The sequence below is a fragment of the Choristoneura fumiferana genome, chromosome 15 (assembly GCF_025370935.1).
Source record: "Choristoneura fumiferana chromosome 15, NRCan_CFum_1, whole genome shotgun sequence".
Classification (NCBI taxonomy): Eukaryota; Metazoa; Arthropoda; class Insecta; order Lepidoptera; family Tortricidae; genus Choristoneura; species Choristoneura fumiferana.
Genome location: NC_133486.1, coordinates 9531635 through 9551547, shown reverse-complemented (window position 1 = coordinate 9551547; position 19913 = coordinate 9531635). Strand labels below are relative to the sequence as shown.

Below are 19913 nucleotides of genomic sequence, written 5' to 3'. Positions count from 1 at the left end.
TTATTCCGTCGAAATAATAGCGTGTTGTTCGTAACATTTTGAACCGTTGCGAGGGTAGATATTAGGTATTACACTCGACTGTGGGTACATCAAATCTTGGTCCACATTTAATAAAGTATACGGCATTCTTTTTTTATGTGGCCAGTAACTTTTGAAAAGGGTAAAGAGGTAAATAAAGCGCAAGTAGCGTCGATGGAATGAAGAAGCTGGCTGGTGAGAATAATCGTTTGAATTGAACAAATAGCGATGGCTGTTCAAATTCCAATTTTAAACTTAATTAAAACATTGAGCGTCAAGATAGGGAGATTCAGGGGATTCGGGGGATCGGGGATAGGCACTAATCCTTTTAACACCCAGTACGAGTAGCCTTAGTTTTAGTAAAATCTCTGAAAGCATTTATGGTTACCACAAGGACAGTCCTTTGCCACGCTGCCGTGTTCGTTGGTGGTGAATTGCATTATGAAGGATTCGTGAATAATATGTACCGATATCGGCGGCAATTCCATGATTACCTATTATCTTCGTAAAAATTCTAGATAGATAGAATTTTATAAAGTAGATTGTTTTGCGTTTCTAATATATTCAACATAGATAGAACCACCAACGGGCGAATATAAAGTTTTTGTGGTCTGATGATTTAGTGAGGATACAACGTAATGTTAAAATAGATCCCCTAACATACAATGTTTTAAGGTTAATCGTTAATAGAAATTTAAGTTGAATTGAAAAAAACACCATTCTTATAAGTTTACAATCATCTAAGATCTATTATATACGTAAGTACCGCTACAGGGCACAGGCCTTCTCTCGGAACGAGAGAGCTTCGGCTGTGGTTCCCAGGTGGGCCCAGTACAGAATGGATACGTCACACACACCATTGAATCGCTTTGCACGTGAATTCTGAAAAACTCATACCAAATTTCAACTAAATAATTTATCATCGTCCCAGCCTATATACGTCCTACAGCTGGGCACAGGCCTCCTCTCAGAATGAGAGATAAATAATTTATGTCCATTCTTATTAGGTGTAATTATTTGTATTTCAATGTCGTCATTATTGTCAAAAACTAATTAAATTTTAATTGGACAACAGGTAGACTTAAAATAATTCAACGTGAATAATTAATGATTGTACTTAAAATAATCGGGAGACAAAGGAAATGTTCCGAACATTTTAAACTAATTAAGAGTCATGACAATTTAATTTCGCCATGTTATTTTTTTTAACAAATAAAGCCGTGTGACTCTCAGTCAATGTACATATCCTAAAACACTGGAAAACTTGCAAGTTTCCGCCGTGATTATCTAACTTGTATCATAAAAGTACCTAACTACCTAAAGGGGAGGTACTTTTCGAAATTCATAGTCGATAATCTTTATTAGATAAATACAGGCTGGCTGAATGACGAAAAATCTACCACTGTTTTGGAAAAACCTCTGTTGAGAAGAAATCGACAAAAACTCAACGAGGTCTTGTATGATGGAACTTTAGAGCTAGGCCGCACCAGGGCTAAACTGCCGCGGTTTTTAACCGCTTGACTTTGTGAATCAAGTAAACTAGGAGTCTTTAAGAGGTTTTAAGGCTTTAAGAGTCCCCTGTACGCTCGCGTCCCCATACAAACCTAGTTTTGTTCTAATTTACAAGCAGCACTACGGATCAAAACGCAACTTTACAACTATAATGGGAGCAGCCATATCGCGATATTTATAATTAGTTTTGGTTAAACAATAACGAATTTCTATTCCTCAAAACTTAAAATTAAAGCGATTTTATTCTGTTACATTGAATTATAGACATCAAAACAGCTGCTCCCATTATAGTTGCAAAATTTTATTTTGTTTCCGTGTGTTGTTTGTAAATTAGAACGAAACTACTTTTGTATAAAAATGCGATCTGCGGTGAGCGTACTCGCGACTCTTAAGTTTACTTGATTCACAAAGTCACACGGTTAAAAACCCACCCTTGGCACCCTTTGGGTTCGGAACCCTAAAACCAGAATAATTATGTAGGTTACACTTCAAAAAAACTCTTGCTATAAGCATGACATTTGTATCTGACCTCAATGTCTCTATAAAATTTAGTGCCATTTTAGGGTTATAGCGTTTATGGAGTAAAGCATAAAATGCCATCTCGTATAAACCAAACCGTCTTTGCCTTTTACGGGTCTATACGCGATTCAGTTTAGTGTCTGTGTTTTGAAGTCTTAATATGTTACATCTTCTTAACTCTTACTTTCTTCTGATTGAGTTCTTTAATAAACACCTGTACTGCGTAGTTACTCGTAAGTATCTACAGGTTTATTTGATATTACATAGAATACCTCTAGGATTTTAACATCTGTCATGTCCCCGCTACTATCCGTCTCTGATAACTACGCGATTGGTCCAAATGTAGGTACGTATAGAAAATTTTTAAAGCACGTATCTAGGCCTTAATAGAGCTCTTGCCAGGCGGATGTTATACCGTTTTATAGCGATCTAATAACGCTTTTATGTGATACAAAATAAGTTTATCTAGCTTGTGTTAGTCGATAATTCCCATACTTACTTGTTTTTTTTTTAATGAGTCTTTTGAGGGCATCCATAATTCGAGTTTGAGATTAAATTTAAGGAATAAGTTAAATGTAAAATCTCAGTTTAACGACAATAAACCTTAAAATTATGTTGTTTTTGCAAAATCAAGGAAACCATCTCGTCAGACCAACGCAGTAACTTTATATTGTTTTTAACTCCAGTTTATGCAGAGTTACGATCTCCGAAGGTTCCCGTTGTTTGAAGAGATATCAGTATTCCGAACAACGGACCCTGTCTTCGCTTAGTTTGGGAAGTTTTGAAATTACAAAGAACATATAACACTGGAATATTTAAAACTCAATTGTTTGTTTACGTTTGATGTCTTGAGGGTCTCGATTTGATTCGATTTCAGTCAGTAGAAGTGTAGATTTATATATATTGACGAGCAAAAATAGTGGATTAATTTTGTAAAAAGTAGTATGAATAAATATAAGCTTTGTTTTGCTTATTTTATTGTTATCGAAAATACAAACTGAAACACAGATGCACAGAAAAACCAAAAAAATAAGACCAGCGCTGGGAATCGAACCCAGGTCCTCGGCATTCCGTGCCGTGTGCTATACCGCTACACCACCGCTGGACAGTGATACAGACACGAATTTCTCCTATGCACCACATATCTCAGCTTGTTTTTTGGAATTGAAATAAAAAATACATAAAAGATTCCAAAAAACCAATCTTATTTTATTGTTTGTCAAATTTCAGTCAAGTCAATTTGATCACTTGAATTGAAATTCGACTGTCAAGATTGGACCCATACGGACACGGCGAAATAAATAAAAGCTTTTTAACCCCCGGCGCAAAAAGAGGGGTGTTATAAGTTTGATCGCTATGTGTCTGTGTGTGTGTGTCTGTCTGTGGCACCGTCTTAAACTGGTGGACCGATTTGAATGCGGTTTTTTTTATTTGAAAGCAATTTTTTTAGCGATGGTTCTTAGACATGTATCATCAAAATCGGTTTGGCCGTTTTTGAGATATTGAACTTTGAAGTGACAAAGCCGGGGGGTTTCCAACTTTTTGTTGTTAAACTGTGCGATTACACACGTGCAGAATGTCTACGTGTGACACGTACTTTTCATGCAAAACTTACCAGACCACCAATTCCACTTAAAAACCACAATCTAAAAGTGTTTTTTTGTCTGTTAAAAATAAGTTAAAACAGATTTTTGAAACTTAGTCGTTTTAATGAAAGTTGATTCAAGGTTCAACTGTATATTTGTGTACCAAACTAGATATTTATACACAATAAAGTTTACCCGGTCATAAAATTGACTTGATTTATTATTCAACGGGTGTTTATTGTCCCCAGATATGTATTTACTTTACCTACTGGGAAACTGTAACAATTCAACAATTATAGAAATATTGGAAGCATTAATTGATAACAAAACAACAGGATTTGTTTGGCCAATAACGACCCATGCATGCTTTTACGCAATACAGCTGTATAATTGGTTTTTATGTAACTTTCATGGAATGATTCATTTTATTCTAAAACGGATTCGATTCGCGACATAATCGTCACTACAAAAAAAAACTGGTACCTCAAAATAAGTAGATTTTTTTGGTTCAGAGTGCCCTTTGTGAACATTACATCAAGGTTAAATTTTGTTGACATTGATTTTAGATGCGAGATCCTTTTAAAGTAGTGTAGTGACAATATGTTAATGGCTGGGCCGTAGTTGCGCTATATAAGACGTGGAGATCTAGAGAAGAGGTCTTTGTTGAGTACACGTTTGACTACACAAGCTATATAGCTGACTGATGTCTTATTCCTGACTTATCCTATCTCGGCCTATATAAATCCGCATTCACATTGTATCTGTCGTGTCGTGTTGTGCTCTCTCTCTCTTTTTTTTTTTTTTTGGCATAGAGATAGTTTACGGGCCAGAGAGTGACATAGGCTACTTTTTATCCCTGGGGAACAGCGTGCGATAGCCGAATTCCACGCGGGCGAAGCCTCGGGCAAAAGCTAGTAATGTCATATTAATCATCGTAATATGATGATGATTAATCTGTAATCCTCAAACCGCACCTCTTACAACCCAATTACCTCCATCGTAAAACCACATTCTTAAATTGGTTTCCCGAAAATCTCTGGCATCGTCGCGCTCTTCAAATAACCTAGGCAACGTAAGGTAAGACCACACTGACTGAGGCAGAACGCTTAGAAAAGAGATTAAGCAGAATAACTTACATGTAGATTAGCAGGGGTCGGACAAAAGGTGCGGATGACGTAAAAATTACGCAATCTTGCACACAAGATGATGTTTTTTATTTAAACTTCCGTGTGACATGTAGTAACAAAGTAGCATTAATGAAGTAACAAAATAATCGTAAATAAATCAATGGAATTCAGTGAATAAAATAAATTTCATATCTTTTAATAAAGAGGTTGATAAATGATAAGTGATAATTGTTTATAAAAATCAAAAATACTATTTGAAATCATTCTATAAGTGGTTTGACGTCATCGGCACTTTTTGTCCGACCCCTGTAGATTAGGTACTGCAGTTTCGTTTGAGCTAAGATTGTATGTCCAAGAGGCACATAAAAAACTGGCTATCAACCACCACCGTATTATACAGTCATCATCATCATTATCATCCCAGCCTATATACGTCCCACTGCTACAGCCCACAGTATTCCAACCAAAACATATAACACAGTTAGATTTTAAAAATCTGTTGATAATTCATATAGCAAAATGTATAGGTCTGGAATAGATTAACGACATAATGACAGTTAAGTATAGATTGGTTTAACGATCAATGAACACTTTGTTTCTTTAATAATACAAAAGAAAACAGAGACATACTAAACTTTAAACATTAAAATGGAAAATAGTTAGAGAAGGTTTTTACTAGGATAGTTAGTACTAGGCCATTAGGGTTGTAACAAAGAACCTCAACCACCTTGTATTACGACCAGTCAAAATTGTTGCCACGGCGGTTGGCATAATTTTCGGAAATGTCACCTTAGCCACTCGAAGCGCTCGCTAACCGTGCCATTCTTGGTGTAGTCGTACCCTTAGTTTCTCATCGTCCCCATCAAGTTTATTACCAGGGTAATTTCCAGGCACATGCCACCCGAGCCAGAAAGCCACTGGAATGAAATAATTGCTCCCTTACTCTTTTAAGCCCTGTTTACATCATTCCAGTAAAATTGTTCTACACATGACATTGCGGGGCGATGCTAACGAGTTATAGGTAAGCAGAGTTCGGAAAGAGTGAGTTATTGTTATATGTAGATATTAATATAGATACACCTGGAATATAAATATTTAAATAAAAAAAAACTTAATTGACAGTACATTGCAAAACGAGTACGGACTAAATAGTCAAAATACCATAAACGGGACTTATCACGCTATTTGTACACGAGTAATATTTACCTCGACGTTTCGGCAACGTTACAGTTGCCGTGGTCACGAGTAGTAGTAGTAGTGGTGTCTACTCGTGACCACGGCAACTAGGATTCACTCATCAGAAGCTGTCTTGGTGAAAATGGAACCTGATTAAAAGTATTCCCATTCTGATTTCGCAAATAAATTCCGAAGAACTCTGATGTACGAGTGCCAGTGTGAGTCAGATGCCAGGGTTCGACTCTACGACCTTCTGATTGCGAGGTCAAACCACTAAGCTATCACAACCAAATAGTGTTAGGTATGTTACTGGAATGATTCTACTGCAATGTCATATTATTATATGTCTGTATTACTCTTTTTGTACATAAAATACATGACATTGAAATCGAGTACTGCCTTTTCGCAACGTAACGTTTGGAAACCTGTTTCATTTGGCAACTTTTTATTTCGCAAACTCTAAAACTGTAAATATTTCAGGATTTATTTCAGGGCCATCGTATAGAACCCTTTAGGTTAGGTTAGGTTGGTTTTATAAAAATCCTGAAATATTTACAGCTTCAGAAATATTAAACAGTTGGGAAATGAAAAGTTGCAAAATGAAACAGGTTGCCAAACGTTATTCGCCGAAACATTAGTAAACCTATTGAAATATAATAGAGGAAATAGACGTACAAAGACGAATTTATTCCTTAAAAGAATCTCTTACCTTTCGAACATGTAATGCTACTGAAATATTTTTACTGGACTAATGTAAACAGGGCCTTACAGACGAACATCAAAACATTGTAATGTAACACAAAATACAGTGTTACCCAAAAATCGTACTACGATGGCAAAAGATAGAGTAGGTTTTGAAGTACCCAAGTCTTTATTGTCTTAAGCTCCAGTGACGAAATGGCGGGGTTACCAAGCTTTAAGGTTTTTCCAGATTTTGAGGGTAAATCACCGGTGAGTGCGATGAGGTTGTTTTGAGAAGACTACATTTTAGAACTGTTTTTATACTAACTGGGGAGGAATTTACCCTTGTTCACTCTCCATAACCATCTTATATAACTAACGCTGGTGGAGGTAAAATTATTTCCAAAATTAATTAAGTCCTGGCGCTTCGCTGGTCGATGCCGTGGCGCGCTCGCTTCGCTCGCTCGGCTCGCGCATTGTGTTTAAAATTATTGTATCTAACATTCTCCTCGCTTTACACGTCATCGTCCTAATTTTACGGAACCTAAATTGACAGTAAAAGTGACCAATTACATTAAGTACCCACATTTCTTTGAAGTAGAAAATAATGTACGGGGAGCAAGGCGGACATTAGGATATTTCTGTCAAATAAATTAAATGCCATAAACTAATAAATATTATAGCACTAGCTTACGTCCGCGGCTTTTCAACTCGCCAAAGAAACAGAAATAGCAAAATTAGACATTCTACATCCGCCATGTTCGAATGCTACAATTCGAATCTGGACATAGATTGCAAGTTGTCGTCCAATGTGGGAGGCTATTGTTCAACAGTGTACGTACGTTTTCCAGCTTAACAGAGTTTCAACTGACACTGATAAAATATCATCCATGCACGCTAACCTAAGCTAACGTTGCGTTTCAACCGGAGATGTGATTTTCATAATCCAATAGAAACGCTTCATTTACTTAGCCTCGCTCCGTTCAGTTGTTTCCGGCTCAGCTCAGTTGTTGGTGCTGTGCGAAGAGAGGTAAGTGAAGCATTCATGAAAAACACATTTCTCGCACATCTCTGGTGGAAACGTGCAAAAACTCTCACCGCATCGGCGGTCGCGCGTAGCCAGCGACAAGTCAGCTTATAAGACACCTTTGAATAGGCAATTTCTGTCAACAAATCGGATGCGGTTACCTTTAATCGTAGACCCGGAATTAATGCTATTAATGTACGGCCTGATAATTCCAACCCTCGAGTAATTGGAATAATGAATAATAAATCATCAGGTCAAGCATTACTGTCGTTCATTCCGGATGGCAAGTACGTACTTACGTCTTTCCAACGCAGGAGACGTTTAGAACGCAGGAGTTGTTATTTATGGTGAATATGATGGATGGCACCATACGTTTTTGTTGGTGTATGCAAGTAATTAGGATTTTCGCTTGATTGGTCGAATTCCCCGATGATCCACTTGGTAAGACACCAGGACTTGGACCCTGTCCGGCGATCTGAAAGTTTTCGTTTTTAAAAATCATAAACCATTCTACCTCAGATTATTTAGCCATTATGCCATTTATGGCGCCTTCGACTAGGCCTCTAGATCCCCAATGTTAGATTTATTGGAAGAAAATCGTTCTGGCAATAATCTGACCAGGAATCAGGACGCTTGTTCGAGAAAAACCTTAGTTTTATTCCCCACTGCCTTTTTACTGTCGAATATATTTTGCTTAACTTTGACGTAGGATTAATGGTAGCCGGCATCAAAGGATGTTTTTGTAACCAATACGCCGATCGTTAGTAAAGTTTTTGCTGGAAAACGTTAGCATTGTTTCATGAACGCTGATTTAGGAGTCGATTTCATGGTGCCGTAAGTAATAATTGGATATGCTATTGTTTTAATTAAATTAAAATTAAATAAATTTTATTGCTGTACATATTTTATGAAGTAAGTAAGCTTTGCTCGGGCTAAAACTCGGTAACAATCGTTTTCCCAGAGATTAGAACAAGTTAGATCGATTTTTCATTCCCGGAACCCCCTACATACCAAATTTCATCGAAATCGTTAATGCCGTTTTCGAGATCCCCGAAATATATTTATATATATATATACAAGAGTTGCTCGTTTAAAGGTTTAGATAGATAGATTAAAAGCCCCTTGAGGATTTGAAAGTTTAACTGATTCTAGGATGATCTCCGTGAAAAAACCGGCCAAGAGCGTGTCGGCCACGCCCAAAATAGGATTCCGTAGCCATTACGAAATAATTAAATAATATTTTTCTAAGGATTTCGTAAAAAAAAAAAATGAATCGAAAAATCGTCTTAGCAAACCCCTAAGGGTTTTTAAGACCTATCCTACGATACCCCACACTATAGGGTTGGATGAGAAAAAAAATCACTCCCACTTTACGTCTATGTTTTTTTTAGTTTTTTATTGAACCATTTTGTCGACATAGTTTACATATATATCCGTGCAAAATTACAGCTTTCTAGCATTGATAGTCCCTGAGCAAAGCCGCGGATGGACGACAGACAGACAGAGACAGACAAACAGACAGACAGACACGGCGAAACTATAAGGGTTACGTTTTTGCCATTTTGGCTCCGGAACCCTAAAATACATCTTAAGGTTTTATCCCAAGTTGTACCTTTATAGCGCGTATTTTCGTAAATTTTTACTTTATAATTTAAATTTAATAAATAAATAAAGAAATAAATAACACACACACACACACACATACAGAGAGAGAGATAATCATCTTTCGGATTTATAATATAACTAAACTATGATGAACTCTAAGACCCCTACATAAGCTTTGTCCCAAAAACGCCAACAAAATCTGTTTTTGACCCGTCACTGACTATAATAAAAACAGTGGATTCCCCATAATGCGACCCAGAGATACCCCGGCCTTTGTTGTTCGCTACTTTTATGAAATATGTTTTGCTTTAAACTTTTTGACCCGAGGGAGGCGGTCTGTCGAATCGCGTTACCGCAAGATTTGGTTTTGGATAGAGAACTAAAATGAAATATAAACATTTGTATAAAGTTAGAGAATGGATAAGTTATAGTCATAACGGATGAATTCCTTCTCAACCCACTGGTGGAACAAGTTGGTGGTATGATGGTACTACGAGGAATAAAGGGAATTATTATCCCAAGATGTTGTTTGCTTAGATATTGTTTTCGCTTATAATTTACATATTAAGTCAGTAGGTATACAACCACCGGTTAATAGCAGCAGTGCTTGCACTGTTGTGTTTCGGCGTGGAGAGTAAGACAGCCGGTAAAATTATTGACACTTGAGGTATCCCATCTTAGGTCTCTAGGTTGGCAACGCATCTGCAATACCCCTGGTGTTGCAGGTGTCCATGGGCGGTGGTGATCTCTAACCATCAGGAGACCCACTTGCTCGTTTATCATCCAGTCGAATAAAAAAATATATATATATTACAACCATCAGGTAACCCGCATGCTCGTTTGCCCCCTCTTACATAAAAAAATAGATGGTAATGTTATGTTATTCGACTGTCATCATTATCATCATCATCATCATCAGCCGGAAGACGTCCACTGCTGAATAAGCCACAATGAACGACATCTCGACACTTGCATCCAACGGTTTCCCGCGACTCTCACGATGTCGACAGTCTACCTGGTGGGAGGCTTGCCAACGCTTCGTCTTCCGGTTCAACTCGACTGTACAAATTTCTAATCCAATATGTACTCGTAGTCACTTAATTTTGACTCGGCACACTTTGAACATCAATAAAAAAAAAACCTTTTCAGTAATACTCGGTGAAACCAATCCAAAAACCTGTTCAAAAATAAATATTCCATATTTTTAAAGCATCTTGTTTGTAAAGTCGCAGAATACTAATAAAAAATTTAGAGCCTTAAGAAAATTCCATTTTTTTAATAGCCTATACAGCGTCCCACTGCTGGGCAAAGGCCTCCAAAGCCCATTCTTAATATGTATGGGTTATAATACTTTGAATCCACCATTTTCACAGAAATATCAAAAAAGTGTGAAATAAAACAATAAATTTAAAATCAATACCTCTCCTTGCAGTCGGGTAAAAATCAAAAAACCCGACTGCCTTAAAAATACAAAAAAGAGGAAAGCAAGTTTAGTGGTCTAGAACTCTGTTAGGTAGCTAACTTAGAGTTCAACAGTCGGGACCCATTCAAATCGTGACCAGCTCAAAAATAAATTCTTAGTACTCAATGGGTCCCGACTGGTGAACTTTAAGCTACTTAACAGAGTTCTATCTTGACCACTAGACTTTGCTTTCTTCTTTTAAGTCTTTTTTAAGACGGTCGCGTTTTTTGATTTATTAATTTATTCTTTTATTTTGCCATCAAATTTTATCATCAATTAAGTATCTACCTCTCCTAATTACCCACTACCCTATAATAACTAATTATTATTTCAACTCTTTTAAAACCTAAAAGTAATCCACAGCGATCAGCGTTTTTTAGTTTAGTTTTTAGTAGCTCCAACTAACTTTCCTTTTCATCAACTAAGAAGTTTTTAATACCAATTATCAAATCTTTCTTTCCATTCAGTAGGTTTTTATTTGGAGTTGTAAAAAACAAATTTCTCTTCAACTGCCTTACCGCATCTAACTTTTTATCCCCTCGTTAGGTTCCTACAAATATTCTTTAGGTTTCCACGCGGGTCTTAAACCTGATTTATGTTAACGTGAAGTTGTATAGGATTTTAGATTTCTTTTGCATAATATTTGTGAAAAGTTTTTCCATCAGTATGTAATTTTTTTCTATGATAATTTTCCGTTTTTTTTACGACAAAGTCAATTTTTCTCTACGAAAGAAGACCAATAAAAACTTTAGAAAGACAAATCACAAAGCTTAAGTGTCCAAGATGTTTGTATGAGCTCTTTTCTGTCATTTCTTGTTGAAATCTGAATTATGTTGCTTTCGTAGTTGTGTATTTGTCTAATAATATGAAACTGGTTGTTTGCTTACGACTTCGTCTGATTCCCGTGGAAACTTTATACACTTCATGAATAAATATAACCTATTTTAGCTGTAATATCATTTTACAAAAATTAATGCATCTCTAATAATCCGTAGTTTTTGAGTTTATAATAAACACCAATACAATAAATTCTTCTCTCTGTGTTAGATTATTTTAAATTTAAATGAAGTTTATAATTTCTATACCTTATAAACTAAACAATATCTTAATAATAAACTGAAACTAAAACCGAACTGCAAATTTGTAAATTTTACCGTAATTTTATTACATCGCGCTACAGTGTGATAAGATTAGGACCAAATTCGTGAAATATCAAGGATAATTTGGTAACAAAAGCCTTTGATAAAGGCCCACGCTGGCGTCGTGTTATCAGCAACGTAATTACGGGGAAATTGTTCGAGCTCCCGGATTACAATTTTGTACGGATCTTTTTTTCGAGACTTAGTGCTAAGTAGAACATTTTGCTTTCACACGTAAAGTAAATGTTTCAATAGATGATAAGCTCCTGTCACAATGACGTGCGGTGGGTTAATTCCACTTTAGTTGACCCACTACAACCGATTGGCCGTCACCTCTATGAAGTATTAAGTAATGACATAAAATTAAAGATGGCCACTACTGGGACAGAATTTAGATTTTTCCCGCAAAAGCAAGATCTGTAGGTACGATACAAAAAGAGACTATGTCTTTACACTAGCTTGCGTAGCTAGCTGGGCGTTGACGAGTCAATGAGTCAGGTCTCCCGTTATATGTACGAATTTAGGAGTATAGATTTTTGTCCTGTGTTAGGTACATAGCTATAGCTATACGTTGTAGTAAGTGAGAAGCTTGTAAGATGAGGTTCAGTTTCATTAAATGCGTTCTACGCGCTCGCCTGTGCTTTATTTACAACATCCTGATACTTGTCATTTGTCTGTATTTTTAACCCCCGACGCAAAAAGAGGGGTGTTATAAGTTTGACCGCTATGTGTGTCTGTCTGTGTTGTTTGTTTTATCAAAATCGGTTCAGCCGTTTCAAGATCATCAGCTCTTTTAGACGCATAACGGGTATTTACTTCCAAACATATTTGGGACCTAAAATTAGAAACACCCATATATGCTATATAACTATGCAAGATTATGGAATTCTCGGCCTGATGCTGCAGCCAGGATATCCAGAACACTAGTAGGTAAACTCTTGATAAAACCATAGCAGATATATCGTGTTTGGATTCGTTTCGATCAGTATTTGATTCTACATACAATGCAATGGTGGCAACAGGATGAGTTGATGCTGCAGCCAGGATATCCAGCACACTAGTACACTCTATAAAAAATAATAGCACATATGTCGTGTTTGGATTCGTTTTGATCAGTAATTGATTCTACATACAATGCAATGGTGGCAACAAGATGAGCTCATGCTGCAGCCAGGATATCCAACACACTAGTACACTTTTTATAAAAAAAAAATATCAAAGTTTAAAAAACATGAAATAAATAAACTTAAATTAAAAAATTTAAGAACTCTCGACATAAAAAACGCCCGTAAAAATAATAATAAAAACGCCCGAAACCGCTAAGGTTAATACTTTAAAAAATACAACATAATAATATGTACTTTAGTTTCCTGTTAACCTTAGCGGTCCCCCGACACCGACGACGCTTAGATAAAAAAATATTACTAGATACTTATACTAAATTAACTTAGGCTAATTTTGCGGCAAATCAGCATAGTCCCCGCGGAATAGGGATAAACGAATTCTTCGCAGATGAAGTCGCGGGCAACAGCTAGGCATAATTATTTTTTTACATTTTAGTTGTCTTTTTTAGCGGCGTTTTTTCTTCGGGCGTTTTTATTATTATTTTTGCGGGCGGCAAGCATCAGGTTCACCCAGTATGATAGGTCATCATTAAAAATCAACTAATCACTCGCTAGTTTGCTGAATAGCTATGATTATCAATATCTTTATTTTGCTTAAAATGTGAACAACAGATGACAAATGAAAAAAATATTAATAAATTTTGGGACAAACCACAATTTAAGTCTTGTCACGTTTCACGAAGTTATTCTAAGGATCATATCTAGAAGACAAATTTCCAGAAGTAGACGGAGTAAGTTTAGCTGAGTCATTTTCATTTCTTATATTCTTGAATGTAGTTGCTCCAAAAAGTTAAGACATATGTATTCGATACTTTGTCTTAATATTAGGTGCTTCTTAATTAACTTAATTATATTAAGGTGTTTTTAAATTCTTCCGATATATTTCAGCACGTTATTATGTTAGTTTGACTGAATCAATTTCTTAGTCAAAATATCTTTATTCAATTTAGGCTATAACAAGCACTACTGAATGTCAAGAAAATCTACCACCGGTTCGGAAAATCTCTGTTGAGAAGAACCCGGCAAGAGAGGTTTATTTTTTTAAACATGACACACAATAGTTACTCAATTCACCTTACACCGTATAATGCCTACGATCAGACAGATCAAGTTATGACTGTATGCCGAAAGCAGTGATGATTTCGCGAACGACTAAGCTTCATATCTCGGAGGAATAAAAAAAAAACCGTTCTTGTTCCTTCCCACGTCATTGAAATGTAGAAGATAGATTATTTTCTAGAAATTTCCTATTTGAGGGTAAATAGCATCTGTCGTAAATATTTCATCTTTAAAATAAGATATTATATTCAAAGCCGACGATTTCAGCGTTGAAAACGCCAAAGATTTATTACGATTTTCTGAACTTTTAGGTACTCTTACTTAACGTACTTAATAAAGTTGGAAGCATGTTTCAAAATTTATCTTTGAGGTGTTTTAAGACTATTTTACGAGGACAGGGCCAAAAGTTTCCCTGTAAAGCACCCTGGGGCAAATTAATGAGCGTTTGGAACGAACAAAAATAATTAAAATTTTACAGCATAAACCCAGTTAATCTAAGAGTACAAATAACTCGTAGAGTTGCTCTCACGCTGAAATGTTTGACTGGGTCAGAATTTACACAGCGTAATGCCGAAGGATAGCGCACGACTGTGTGAATGCAAATGATAACGATGCCTTTGTAGATTACCTACTGGATTTATGGTAGGCTTTTATGGATTAAAGTCGACTCTTGCTGACTTGGGGACTCTTGATGACTTTTTAAACAGTTTTATTCAGATGTCTATCTATTACGGTTCTTATGATACAGCCCTGTAACTGACGGATGGATTTGTCTGTTTGTCCGTCTGTCACCTTTCGGGTACAGAACCCTGAAAGATAGTTTTTTTATTTATTTACATTATAAGTTCTGGTATATAAGTTCCTTCAGAAAAAAAGAAGGAAAAAGAGAGAGGGTGAAACCACTTGAACAATTAATTATATTATCATTTTATCATGTACCTACTCGTAAAGTCGACTTGTATACCTAAATGAACCGGGGGGAAAGTACCTACTACACCGAAAGACATTTTTTTCCTGTAACGTAATAACTATATTTTATATCTGTATTCGTGATCCCATGAGGTTGTACTTATTGTGACAATACGATCTACAGGATGTTACAAAAATAAGAGCTAACACATTCCTAAAGGTTTGTATATTAAAATTCTACGAAGTTTTGAATAAACACCAGTCACAGAAAATAAGCTTGTAGAATAAACTACAATGGGATAATGTTTTTGAGATTGTGGCGCAGTAGGTAATAATTAATAAGTGTTTGTTTCTAGTTCCCAAAACACAATCTTTGCTTGCTTCGAGGCCAAGTCAATTGGTATCAGTGTCCCATAAATTTATTTATTTATATACCATAATTATCCAAGTGCCAATAAATAACTATTTACATACCACTAAGAATTGTTATTTTTTACTATGGTTGATATTGTTATACTATTGTAGCTAGAATCGCAGCGCTTTTTCTCGTTGATTTTAGCATCATTCTGTATGTAAACCCGGTAAGTTTGAGCCCGAGGATGATTTATGGGTTTCACATTACAGACTCGGATAGATTATGCATATCTTTGGAATACATTACAATATGGAATTGTGGTTTTATTAATTATCCAAGTGCCAATAAATACCTATTTACATACCACTAAGAATTGTTTTTTTTACTATGGTTGATATTGTTATACTATTGTAGCTAGATATTTACATACCACTAAGAATTGTTTTTTTTACTATGGTTGATATTGTTATACTATTGGTATCAGTGTCCCATAAATTTATTTATTTATATATCATAATTATCCAAGTGCCAATAAATACCTATTTACATACCACTAAGAATTGTTTTTTTTACTATGGTTGATATTGTTATACTATTGTAGCTAGAATCGCAGCGCTTTTTCTCGTTGATTTTAGCATCATTCTGTATGTAAACCCGGTAAGTTTGAGCCCGAGGATGATTTATGGGTTTCACATTTCAGACTCGGATAGATTATGCATATCTTTGGAATACATTACAATATGGAATTGTGGTTTTATCGCTGGCGTAACAAGTTCTTGAGGGACGCCCTCAGACTAGGTGGAGCGATGATCTTCGTAAGGTGGCTGGCAAGAACTGGAAGAGAGTGGCCGAGGGAGGATCGTGCACCATTGACGTGCAACTGAAGAGGCCTATTTCCAGCACCGGACTAAAGCTGATGATGATGAATGTGGGATTTGAATTTTTACAGAATAACAAAAAAGTTGTAAAGTGCATGAATTTGAGTATTACTGCAATTTAAATAGAAAAGTATAGTGGGAAATATACGATGTTCACGAGCTGTGGTTGAAAACGCTCCCAACTACAATGTGACAAATATTTTGAACGCGGAAAACACTGAATTAGCGCGGCCATCTTGCAAAATTTCACTGTTTACAGTTCGCCCTGATTTTCGCTATTTGCATCTTTTGTGCGTAGTTCTTGAGGTGAAAGCACTAATAATTTAAAGATAATAATAAAAATAAAATAAAGCGCCTTTTGTGTGAGTGATGTTACATATTTAATACATCACAAAAAACCGTCAATCAATGAGGATTTTTGTGATGGGCTAGTTTTTTTTTATTCGACTGGATGGAAAACGAGCAAGTGGGTCTCCTGATGGTAAGAGATCACCACCGCTCATAGACATCTGCAACACCAGGGGTATTGCAGACGCGTTGCCAACCTAGAGGCCTAAGATGGGATACCTCAAGTGCCAGTAATTTCACCGGCTGTCTTACTCTCCACGCCGAAACACAACAGTGCAAGCACTGCTGCTTCCGGCAGGATTAGCGAGCAAGATGGTGGTAGCAATCCGGGCGGACCTTGCACAAGGTCCTACTACGTGCAAAAGTTGGTTGGTTGGTTTAGTTGGTGTTAATATCGTGAGGTCAGTTTGAAAATTGTGACATATGTGTCACATCTATGATTGGTTGAATAAACAAATGAGACAGACACCGACCTCAAAAAAAAGGTTGCCATAATTACTTTAAAACTTTCAAAAGATAAAACTTTCATTACTCCCTTTTTAGATACAGTTTACAAGTCGGTTTTTAAATTACTTTTTATGAGGTACATTGCCGATGAAAAAGTTCATTTAAATTTACAAATCGCCCTAGTAAAACTTCCTTACACAAACAAATGGACACCACTTCTTTTGTTTGAAGCTGGCAAAAACATTTTCGTTCGGCGGCTCGCAATTCACATAACAATTCGTACGTGGCCGGCAGTAAAAAGAAAGAGAAATGCAGCTTTATGACAAGTTAAAAATAGCTGAGCCTTTGCCACGAAACGTGCGCCCCAGGCGATCCCATACCCTCGTTTGACCCCAGCTTTCGAAATGAGGGTTTGCGTAAAAAATAGGGCTATACAGTTCTGACGATATTTATTTTATCCTTCGCCTTTAAGCTCGTGGAAAATTTTAAAGTAATTTTGCACGTGTGAGAATTCAGAGACACGAAGTAGATTCGAACCCCATCCTCTATTTGAGACGCTATAGGTCAAACCACCAGGGCACCCTGTATTGTTCACGAAGTTGAAAAAGAAAAAAAGCTTTAAATTGTACAAAAAAAAACTCGTAGTTTCTATGTGGTTTGTACGCGCGGTATCACGAAATGATAAATAGGTTTACTAATGTTTCGGCGAAAAATATTTAGCAAATTATTAGCTCCCAAACTATTTATCCCATATTTTTATTTAGGCAAAATATTATTTCCCAACTTAACATTTCGCACTGATGTCATTTCCCAACTAATCATTTGATAAATTATTATTATGCAAACTATTACCTGGGATTTTTTAAGATGTCATTTATGTTTTGGTCAAATGTACTGATTGGCATACCTTAACTTAGCAACATATTGAATGGCATCCAACCTACTTTCCTAGTGGCAGTTATCCTGGCTGCTATAAAAAAAACCTAACATCGAAGGCTAAGGCCTAAGGCTAACGCCCTAGCCTTCTGAACCTAAACTATCCAAGTCGCTTCTGCTCCGAAACGTCTTGCTCGCTCGCTTCGCTTGCTCGCTCAAATTTTGAAGTAAAACTTTGCAATATAAAAATAGGCCAAATGTTATTTGACAATTTGTTATTTGCCTAAGCCAATCATTTGCTACATAATTATTTACCACATAAAAGTGTGATGAAGTAAAATTTTGCAATATAAAAATGTTGCGAAATAAGAAAAATGCGAAGTAAAGTTATGCCAACGAATGGTTTGCCAAATGAAACTTCGGCGAAAGATTCGTTGCTAAGTGAAATTTGGCGAAACATATTTCGGCGCATATTAAGGCGCAAGACGAGCGAGTTAAAATCGAAACGTATGGCACCGACGGCAGTGCAGCCTTGACTAAAGAAAACTTAATCCTCCTTAAATTATCAGTGTGTGCGTGCGGCGGGTGCGTGCGTACCGGCGCCAACCGGCGCGCACACATTTAAGCCGCGCGATGTACTTTTGTTCGTAGTGAACCTAAGTTCTCTTTTACTATGGCAATACGGCCTCAGGTACATTAGGTATTTATACCCGCCAAATTGTTCCTGTTACCGACTTCTATAAATAGCAATAATTTTTATCATGATGTCAATCTTTATCTATCTGAATATCCGGTGTAGAAATGAGAACGAAATTGATAAAACAATCGATAATGTATGCGGATGTATGTATAATGGATGTGAAAGAGCAATAAAGTATTTTGAGTATTGGATGCACTTAATGAGGATCGTTAGAAATTAAACATTATTTTTTTTAAAACTAGCCTACATCCTTCTCGATCGAGTTCTCGCACTATCTGCTTACCAAATTTCACTCAAATGAAGAAGCAATAGTCAAACAGAAACGATTACTTTCTCACTTAATTTTATAATATTAGTAAAGATTTCTTATTACAGTGACTTTAGTAGTACGTATTGAAAATTACAAGTATATATCTATTATCATTCAAAAGATACGGCCCTCAATTAGGCAGGCAGACATACAAAGTGGAGGCTTTATAAGGGTCTCGTAAGGCACCCTTGAGTTATATACGTATTCCTGAAAAGCTATCTCCAGAGCAAAAGTATATTCATGAACTAAGTTTAAAGCAGTCCTTTGAAGACTAGTTAGAAGTTATTTCAGGTGGTGCTAAGACTCTTGAGATTCATGGAAAACAATTTTATATGTTATAGTTACTTGTACTTGTGGTTGAGAGAAATTGACTAAGCGACATTTATTAAGATATTGAGTTAGGTATTCACATTTTCGGAATCAGTGAATTTTTCTCTGTCGTTTGAGCTATGTTTCAAAATTTTCACAAAAATGTCGCTTAGTAAATCTCAAAGCGGGATCGCGGTGGATGGATTTCCGTGGTTGATTATTTTCTATTTAATAAACAAAAAACCGCCCAAGTGTGAGTCAGACTTACACACGAGGGTTCTGTACAGTTAAGAGCAAAATATATAGCTGCCTATAAGGTTTTCGACAAAAATTTTAATTTTAACGAGACATACGGACGGACAGTGTAGCGAAATTAATAGGATTTGTTACCTTGCACGTACAGAACCCTAAAAAAACTACATATAAAATGACTGAGATACTGGCATCGTATCAGTATAAAGTGTTGTATTTAGAGACCAAGATCCAGGACGTTCAGGTGTTGCTTGCTTGTTAGCAAGTCTCCGCTCCGTTAAATTTAATTAACGCTCGTTTCTGAAGGTAAAGAAACATCTAAAGGGCCAGTCGAGCGAAACAAAATAGGGCAAAAATAGCTTCGTATATTAATGGAATGATAATATATTATATTATTTTAAAACATATCTTAGCTTAGACCTCTAATTTCAATCCAGTCTTCTTCATCATCATCATTCCGGCCTATACACGTCCCACTGCTGGACACAGGCCTC

General features: G+C 36.3%; 1 protein-coding gene across 4 annotated transcripts in view; it reads left to right on the top strand.

The window, feature by feature from the left end:
- The window catches only part of LOC141435540 (U8-agatoxin-Ao1a-like), a 66442-nt gene that overhangs the window by 495 nt on the left and 46034 nt on the right, over window positions 1–19913 (top strand). The window lies entirely within an intron of this gene.